The sequence below is a fragment of the Oreochromis niloticus genome, linkage group LG14, assembly GCF_001858045.2.
Source record: "Oreochromis niloticus isolate F11D_XX linkage group LG14, O_niloticus_UMD_NMBU, whole genome shotgun sequence".
Taxonomy (NCBI): Eukaryota; Metazoa; Chordata; class Actinopteri; order Cichliformes; family Cichlidae; genus Oreochromis; species Oreochromis niloticus.
The window spans coordinates 28165660-28175426 of record NC_031979.2 but is presented as its reverse complement, the minus strand read 5'-3'; the positions used below and the strand labels follow the sequence as shown (position 1 = coordinate 28175426).

The following is a 9767-nucleotide window of genomic DNA, read 5'->3' as shown; positions in this document are numbered from 1 at the left end:
TTTTTTGTCATCATTTTATTATAGGTTAAGTGCAAGAGTTGTTAGGTGTGGATAATTAAATCATAGTTTATTGCAATAGCAAGTTGTGCTTTGTTTTCAGATAGACAGTAAGTGGAGAGTGATAGATGAAATGATGGGATGGAAGGAAGAAGAGAAGCAAAGAGTGATTCACAGGCAGAGCCTAAATTATTTCTCACAGTTTTTTGTTGCCTTATGGTTCCAAGCACAATCTTTGCATTTTGTTATTATCTCATGACACTTGTTTAATCAGCTCCCGTCTCTCCTGTGAACTTTTGAATGTCTACAGTCTCAGATCAGCCCTGCCCTCCAGCACTATCAGCAGCAGGAGCAGCAGAAACCCCTCAACAGCAACATTGTACCCATCAGGTAATTCATCGGCTACATTTGCTTTGCCTTGTCGCCACCTCACAACAGTGATGTAGTATGATGCGATCCCATATTAGATTCTTGATGAATGTGTGTTGTTGTTGTTATTCAACCTGGTTCAATGTGCCCCTTTTTAGCTTGGAGCACCCGCCCCTTTAAACGTCTCTGCACGGCCCTGAGCGTGAGTGTGTGTCTTGAATCTCTTTGACAAGTGACACCCTCTCTAGTAATACAGAGGGCCATGTTATGTCCTTACTACATTTATTAATATGTAAAAAATGCAGATTTACTGTGTAATGGCAACAGTGTGATGATACCATATAGTGTGATACTGTGTCATAAAGTAATAGTTCTCTCTAACTGTTTTTGTAAACATGACAACAAGACTGATCGCATGTCTCCGAGCAGGAGGAGAACTGATGCTGTTTGAGAGCAAAGGGAGGCTGAGATGGATTATATCTTTACTGCCAACTATGTTCACAAGTGTGAGGAATTTGACTAAAGCATCAACACAAAACCCAACCATGCTGACAAAATGTCGTGGTCCAGGGTTATTTGTAAAGTTTTTGGGCTCAAGTTTTAGTTCTTGTTTTAAATTTGATTGTTATTCTAGTGGTCTTGATTTTAATGAAAGCCTGTTTGCCTTTATTTTGTTTTTCTTTTTTATTCCACTATCCCCACTGTTTGTCAGATCCGTTCCTCAGTCGTATCAGTACTTTCCCCTTTGTCACAGTAAGGTGGAGTTTCAGGCTCAACTGCAGGGATCAGTGCAGTGTGAATCAGCTTACTTTCAATCATGCACTTTATCCTGCAGAGCTAATGTGCCAAAATGCTACCGCAGACTACACTACAACCTAATGTTGCTAACAATGAAAGGGCAAAGGGAAAATTGTAATGCACTCTCCAAGTGAGTTCGCCATGCCAAACAGCATGACACAGGAATTTATTTGTAGTTACAGATCTCTCTGCCTAAGCCTTCTAGGACAACAAGGTCCTTCAAAAAAAAAACTCACAACTTGGCATCCATTTGGAAATAACTTTAATTTATTTGGTCACAGAGATGTAAAAGCTCCATTTATTACTTCAATCTGAAAGAAAGAAACACTTCAAGAGTTTGTAGATTTTTGTTTCAAATGTAGGTATTAAAAACTTTTTTTGTTTCTACCCTGAAAGTTTAACTTCTATGGCCATCTCTGCTTTAGTGCAGAGTTCATGTCTTCCTCTTATAATTCCTCCGATGTTAGTGAGGCAACACACTTATATAAATGAAACAGAGGCAACAAAACTTGAACACAGACACAAACACATGTAATACAATTTAAAGTGAAGGGACAGGATATTAGGTTTTAGTGTATGGTAGAAACAGGATGTGTGCAGGCAGTGTTGAAACAAATGTACTCATCTTACTTTAAGATTGGAAATACAAACGTATGATTGTGGGCATTATATCCAGCAAGTTGAAATTAAATGTTTTATCCCAGCGATAGAACTTCACTGCTTTCATACAGTACTCTCTTATTATGGGCACAGCACGGAGATATATGATGTTGTAAGACCTGCTTTGTTTCAGAACATGAGATGTTCATGGACATTAAGCTAAAATATGATTTATTTAAGTGTTATTTGTGATTAAATATCACGATTTTCTGTCAGTGTTGTTGTAATGCAGTTTTGTTTTGGGGTTTTTTTTTAGCTTTGTCATGGTTATATAAAACAGAGAGGTTTGGACAGGCAATTTATCTAAATGTTAATCAACCTTTATAACCACTAAAGCACACCCTCTATTCATACTGGAAATCTGACTTTTGGCAAAAGTTCATTGTTAATCAATGGTGCACAAAACTTTCTGTTTGTTCAGCACACGTAGTTCACGTTTGCCAAATTACTCCCATGTACTGAAACAGCAATTTCTTCACATAAAACAGTCAAATCTAGGAAAAGTTGCCACCCCAGACCTTCTCAATCAGCTAAGTGAATTTGCAGATTCATACACATACAGTGCTAAAAACACAAAGTGGATCTTGAAGTCTATAATCTTTTTTCTTTCTGGTTTCAGAAACTCACAGCAGAATATCAAAGTGCTGCCCACAATGTCATTGTCATGCATTACAAGTGTGACCTGGGCTGTATCCCAATTCAGGGTCTGCAGCCTTAAAGTGTCATGATCCTGGGCCATGTTGGCCCAGCATTCTTAGTAGTTGTGTATTTTTGTATTTTGTTCTTTATTTATGCATTGGTTCCTAGGTTGTTCAGTTAAGATGTTCCTTATTTGGTCACCCTCTGTGTGCCCTTCTGTATCTGTGAACCCTCGTCTCCCCTCCTTGTGTTTTATTCCATGTTTCCCCAGCCTGCTATGCCTGTGCTCTCCTCTCTCTCTCTCTCTCTCTCTCTCTCTCTCTCTCTCTCTCTCTTTCTCCTCCTGTCTGCACCTCTGTACTTCCTGTTTTACTTTGACAGTCTCCCGTCAGTGTCGTGTTTCTCCCGCCATGTCTCGTTACGATTATCTGTGTCAGCTGTGTTCCCCGTGTGCTTCCCTCGTTAACCCTCTGTGTATTTATGTGCATGTCTCTCTCAGTTCAGTGTCGCGTCGTCAATGTCTCCTCCCCGAACCTGTGTGCCTTTCTGTGTTTCCTCGGTCCTCAGTTTAGTTTACCCAGTTCAGTTCTCTTACTTTGTAAGACCTGCAATAAAGCAGCGATTTTGAGTTCAGCTTCTGTCTCTGAGTTTTGCATTTGGGTCCTCATCTGCCTTCACACAGCCGGTTCATGACATAAAGTACGCAGCCTCAACGGTCCTCAAGGGCCGCGTACTCAAAGACCGCTAAGGCCGGAAGTGCGAGGCTTGTGAAATGGGACGGTCTAGCCTCCGTCGTGCTGCCCAGGTTGCCTAGCAACCATGATAGCTGGAAACATGTGGTTGACAGAAATGAAGAAGAACACATTTTGTTCGTTTGTTTGTTTCTACACAAGCTTTGTGTGATTTAATAAGTATCTGAGGCTGAGACCACAGGACTGTAAAACATGATTGTTGGGCTTCATATCTGTACTGAACAGTCATTTAAGATTAGCTAGTAAATAACAATTAGTTAATGTTGTTCATGAGACTAAAGTCACTATGATATGGCCAATATTATAGTTATTATATTAATCGTTATTAGTTATTACAGCAGTGAGTTTGAACTCTCAAATCAAATCACTTCTATTGTCACATCACATGTGCAGGTACAGCACATGTGAGTGAACTCTGTGTCAAATACTGAGCTTCAGTAAAGATTCAAGTTGCAGTTATTTATGTCCTATCACCTTAAATCTTCACTCAAAGACAAGTATCTTTGACAGTGTGTGTATATATAGATGTATTATACACAAGAGACAAATCTTGTTCCTTCAGTATGTTGGCATTATTACATTTGGCTCAATGCTTACATGTGTAACAAGAAAATGTACGAGCTGTGAAAACTGTTTCTGATAGAATAAAGAGTAGACTGATATATTAAATATTCCTTTATTGGGTGAGAAAATCAGACCATGTCATAACTGCTTTAAGTCATACAGAATAGATATCAGAGCCTTAAACAGGCTGACTTCTGCTAAATGGGTCAAACTGGGCAGAAAGTCTACAAACACATAACATCCTTATAGAATGTGATGTAACACTATAGATCAACTTAGCTCAGAATATATAAAGCATATAAACAATTACAGCAATATGATGCAACAAACACAGCAGTACTACTAATCCAAAATACTCAAAGCCTCATAGAACTGAAACAAACATTTATTTTTAGCTCCATTCTGCTGCTGATACATACTTTAGGTTTCTGAATATTAAACTTGTTGCCGCCTTTCATAGTGTGTAACTTGAAGGCCCTGAGTACTTTCTCCCACACTGAAAACACTGGAATGATAACATTACTTGAACATTACCTAATAAGACTGATTCAGGACAGACAGTTAGTTATGTTAAACTTTCCTAGCAGTCCTTCACAAACGGGGAACAGTCTGTTTATTCTCTCCATCTGTCAGCTGCTGCTGGCTCTTCCTCCTCCTCTTCCTCACACACTGCTGTTTGTCCTGGTGGATCATCAGGGGTGCAAAGCCTCACAGATGATGTGCAGCAGTGGGTCCCTCAGTCTGTCCTCACTCTGGACACTTGCAGTTGTCACACATGGAAATCAAATGTGTGATAAGCTGCAGGATTCAAACACAAGTGTAACTTAGAAATACATGTTCATACTTTTATTCCACAATCAGAGAGAAAGAAACAGAGAGAGACACTACACACAGGACGGGGACTATCAAAGTAAAACAGAAAATACAGACCACAGGGAAGCCACATAACAAAACCTAAAACTGGACTCAAGAAATACTAAAGGGCTAGGGAGCAAGACACAGTGAGAAAAAAACACAGTGGAAATCTAAACAAAAAAATGTACAAAACTCAGAAACACTGGGTCACCGACCCAGGACCATGACACATTTCTTATTCCTCTCCTCTTTCTTACATTTTTCTCCATCTCTGAATGAAACTATCTCACATTCTTATCTCAACATGGAAATACAGCAGCTGGATCTTTAGACTCACTGCTTGACAACCTGCACACAAACAATTTGTGTGTTTGCTGATACTTGTTGAACTGTGAAAAACTACCTGCCACTTATAAATCATTACTCCTCTTATGCAACACTAGCTACATACTGAAGTGTCATAACTACAACTTAGGGAAATCTGCACCACACCAGATCTGCTCCACTTTAACCCTTCAGTATAGAGCTATAACTCATAAATTAGATTTTTCTTTGTGCCTTCTTCATCTTTTCATATGTGACAAATAGCAGTGATGGATACACCAATAGGTCTGTCTTTAATGACATAGTTCCCTCCATTTAGATTTAAAATCAGTTTGATGTTTGCAGGGGTGTAGTGACAGGTGTCACGGTCCTGGGTTGTTTGACCCAGTGTTTGGAGTTTTCTTATGATATTCATTGTTTATGTTTAAGTCTTATTTAGTTATCTAAGCTCACTTCTATTATGCCTAGGTTGCTGTTATAGTTCATTGTTTCTTAGTTCTCCCTTTGTGTTATCAACCCCTATGTTTAAGTCTCTCTCGTCAGTTCATCATTTTAAGTCTGCGTGTCTTAACCCGTAACGTTTCATTTCTGCGTGTCCTATGTTGTCAAGCTCATGTCATGTATGCGTCCCGTTTTGTTTTCTGTTTTATTTTGAAGAGCTCTGGTGTCAAATGTTCATTGTGTTTAGTTTCACTTCCCCTGTGGCACCATTATGTTCATTCTAATCAGCTGTTTCCCCATGTGTTTCCACTTCCCCCGATCACCTCCTGTGTACATTTAGTCTGTTTGTTTTCATTCATTCCTCGTCTTTCATGTCAGATTTACATGTCCGTGTCTATGTCCATGTTCAGGGTTTTTTATGTTTTGCTAGTTCACCCAGTGAAGGTTAATGTTTACTTTTGCTTCTTGTTTTGTCCAGTTAAAACCAGCCTTTCATAAATGGCTCACGTTCAGTTAATATTAAGTTCGTTTCCAAGCATTGTTTTGTCTGCATTTGGGTCCTCTATTCTCCACTCCACACAGTCTGCACCCACTGACTGTGACAACAAGAAATATTAGATCCCCTCAGATTTGTTAAGCCTAAAGTCATGAGCCTTTATTGAAAATGTCAGAAAGAGTTGTGTTAGGATGACAGGAGTAAAAGTAAAAAGTTGCCAGTACAAATAAAAAAGTCAACTTAAGAACTGTAAAGAAGTATTGGTTCTTTGTCCATTTACTCTACTGCAGATCAAGCAGCAAAACTGCTAAAACGTTGACCTCTTACTGCATTTCATTCCTGGTTTTTCCACTTATCATGATTGTGGCTAAGCTAGCACACCTTTGTGCTGCTTTTCAGTTTACATCATATTGCTGTAATTGTTTATATGCTTTATATATTCTGAGCTAAGTTGATCTATAGTGTTACATGATATTCTATAAGGATGTTATGTGTTTGTAGACTTTCTTCCCAGTTTGACCCATTTAGCAGAAGTCAGCCTGTTTAAGGCTCTGATATCTATTCTGTATGACTTAAAGCAGTTATGACATGGTCTGATTTTCTCACCCAATAAAGGAATATTTAATATATCAGTCTACTCTTTATTCTATCAGAAACAGTTTTCACAGCTCGTACATTTTCTTGTTACACATGTAAGCATTGAGCCAAATGTAATAATGCCAACATACTGAAGGAACAAGATTTGTCTCTTGTGTATAATACATCTATATATACACACACTGTCAAAGATACTTGTCTTTGAGTGAAGATTTAAGGTGATAGGACATAAATAACTGCAACTTGAATCTTTACTGAAGCTCAGTATTTGACACAGAGTTCACTCACATGTGCTGTACCTGCACATGTGATGTGACAATAGAAGTGATTTGATTTGAGAGTTCAAACTCACTGCTGTAATAACTAATAACGATTAATATAATAACTATAATATTGGCCATATCATAGTGACTTTAGTCTCATGAACAACATTAACTAATTGTTATTTACTAGCTAATCTTAAATGACTGTTCAGTACAGATATGAAGCCCAACAATCATGTTTTACAGTCCTGTGGTCTCAGCCTCAGATACTTATTAAATCACACAAAGCTTGTGTAGAAACAAACAAACGAACAAAATGTGTTCTTCTTCATTTCTGTCAACCACATGTTTCCAGCTATCATGGTTGCTAGGCAACCTGGGCAGCACGACGGAGGCTAGACCGTCCCATTTCACAAGCCTCGCACTTCCGGCCTTAGCGGTCTTTGAGTACGCGGCCCTTGAGGACCGTTGAGGCTGCGTACTTTATGTCATGAACCGGCTGTGTGAAGGCAGATGAGGACCCAAATGCAAAACTCAGAGACAGAAGCTGAACTCAAAATCGCTGCTTTATTGCAGGTCTTACAAAGTAAGAGAACTGAACTGGGTAAACTAAACTGAGGACCGAGGAAACACAGAAAGGCACACAGGTTCGGGGAGGAGACATTGACGACGCGACACTGAACTGAGAGAGACATGCACATAAATACACAGAGGGTTAACGAGGGAAGCACACGGGGAACACAGCTGACACAGATAATCGTAACGAGACATGGCGGTAGAAACACGACACTGACGGGAGACTGTCAAAGTAAAACAGGAAGTACAGAGGTGCAGACAGGAGGAGAAAGAGAGAGAGAGAGAGAGAGTGAGAGAGAGAGAGAGAGAGAGAGAGAGAGGAGAGCACAGGCATAGCAGGCTGGGAAAACATGGAATAAAACACAAGGAGGGGAGACGAGGGTTCACAGATACAGAAGGGCACACAGAGGGTGACCAAATAAGGAACATCTTAACTGAACAACCTAGGAACCAATGCATAAATAAAGAACAAAATACAAAAATACACAACTACTAAGAATGCTGGGCCAACATGGCCCAGGATCATGACACTTTAAGGCTGCAGACCCTGAATTGGGATACAGCCCAGGTCACACTTGTAATGCATGACAATGACATTGTGGGCAGCACTTTGATATTCTGCTGTGAGTTTCTGAAACCAGAAAGAAAAAAGATTATAGACTTCAAGATCCACTTTGTGTTTTTAGCACTGTATGTGTATGAATCTGCAAATTCACTTAGCTGATTGAGAAGGTCTGGGGTGGCAACTTTTCCTAGATTTGACTGTTTTATGTGAAGAAATTGCTGTTTCAGTACATGGGAGTAATTTGGCAAACGTGAACTACGTGTGCTGAACAAACAGAAAGTTTTGTGCACCATTGATTAACAATGAACTTTTGCCAAAAGTCAGATTTCCAGTATGAATAGAGGGTGTGCTTTAGTGGTTATAAAGGTTGATTAACATTTAGATAAATTGCCTGTCCAAACCTCTCTGTTTTATATAACCATGACAAAGCTAAAAACAAACCCCAAAACAAAACTGCATTACAACAACACTGACAGAAAATCGTGATATTTAATCACAAATAACACTTAAATAAATCATATTTTAGCTTAATGTCCATGAACATCTCATGTTCTGAAACAAAGCAGGTCTTACAACATCATATATCTCCGTGCTGTGCCCATAATAAGAGAGTACTGTATGAAAGCAGTGAAGTTCTATCGCTGGGATAAAACATTTAATTTCAACTTGCTGGATATAATGCCCACAATCATACGTTTGTATTTCCAATCTTAAAGTAAGATGAGTACATTTGTTTCAACACTGCCTGCACACATCCTGTTTCTACCATACACTAAAACCTAATATCCTGTCCCTTCACTTTAAATTGTATTACATGTGTTTGTGTCTGTGTTCAAGTTTTGTTGCCTCTGTTTCATTTATATAAGTGTGTTGCCTCACTAACATCAGAGGAATTATAAGAGGAAGACATGAACTCTGCACTAAAGCAGAGATGGCCATAGAAGTTAAACTTTCAGGGTAGAAACAAAAAAAGTTTTTAATACCTACATTTGAAACAAAAATCTACAAACTCTTGAAGTGTTTCTTTCTTTCAGATTGAAGTAATAAATGGAGCTTTTACATCTCTGTGACCAAATAAATTAAAGTTATTTCCAAATGGATGCCAAGTTGTGAGTTTTTTTTTTGAAGGACCTTGTTGTCCTAGAAGGCTTAGGCAGAGAGATCTGTAACTACAAATAAATTCCTGTGTCATGCTGTTTGGCATGGCGAACTCACTTGGAGAGTGCATTACAATTTTCCCTTTGCCCTTTCATTGTTAGCAACATTAGGTTGTAGTGTAGTCTTGATCTATAGTGTTACATCATATTCTATAAGGATGTTATGTGTTTGTAGACTTTCTGCCCAGTTTGACCCATTTAGCAGAAGTCAGCCTGTTTAAGGCTCTGATATCTATTCTGTATGACTTAAAGCAGTTATGACATGGTCTGATTTTCTCACCCAATAAAGGAATATTTAATATATCAGTCTACTCTTCATTCTATCAGAAACAGTTTTCACAGCTTGTACATTTTCTTTTTATAAATATATGTAAGCATTGAAACAAATTTAGTAATGCCAACATATTAAACGAACAATATTTCTATTATATATAATACATCTATATATATACACTGTCAAAGATACTTGAGTGTCTTTGAGTGAAGATTTAAGGTGATAGGAAATATAAATAACTGCAACTTGAATCTTTCCTGAAGCTCAGTATTTGACACAGTTCACTCACACGAATTTCACTCACATGTGCTGTACCAGTGTACCTGCACATGTGATGTGACAATAGAAGTGATTTGATTTGAGAGTTCAAACTCACTGCTGTAATTAATATAATAACTATAATATTGGCCATATCATATTTACACTGACTTTAGTCTCAT

The 9767-nt window shown here is 38.4% G+C and overlaps 1 long non-coding RNA gene across 1 annotated transcript; it reads left to right on the top strand.

The window, feature by feature from the left end:
- The first annotated feature begins 524 nt into the window (after positions 1–524).
- Positions 525–3097, top strand: LOC109205068 (uncharacterized). Its single transcript, XR_002064537.2, has 2 exons — positions 525–568; positions 796–3097. It is a non-coding gene; the product is annotated as an uncharacterized LOC109205068 (long non-coding RNA).
- Positions 3098–9767: the final 6670 nt, after the last annotated feature.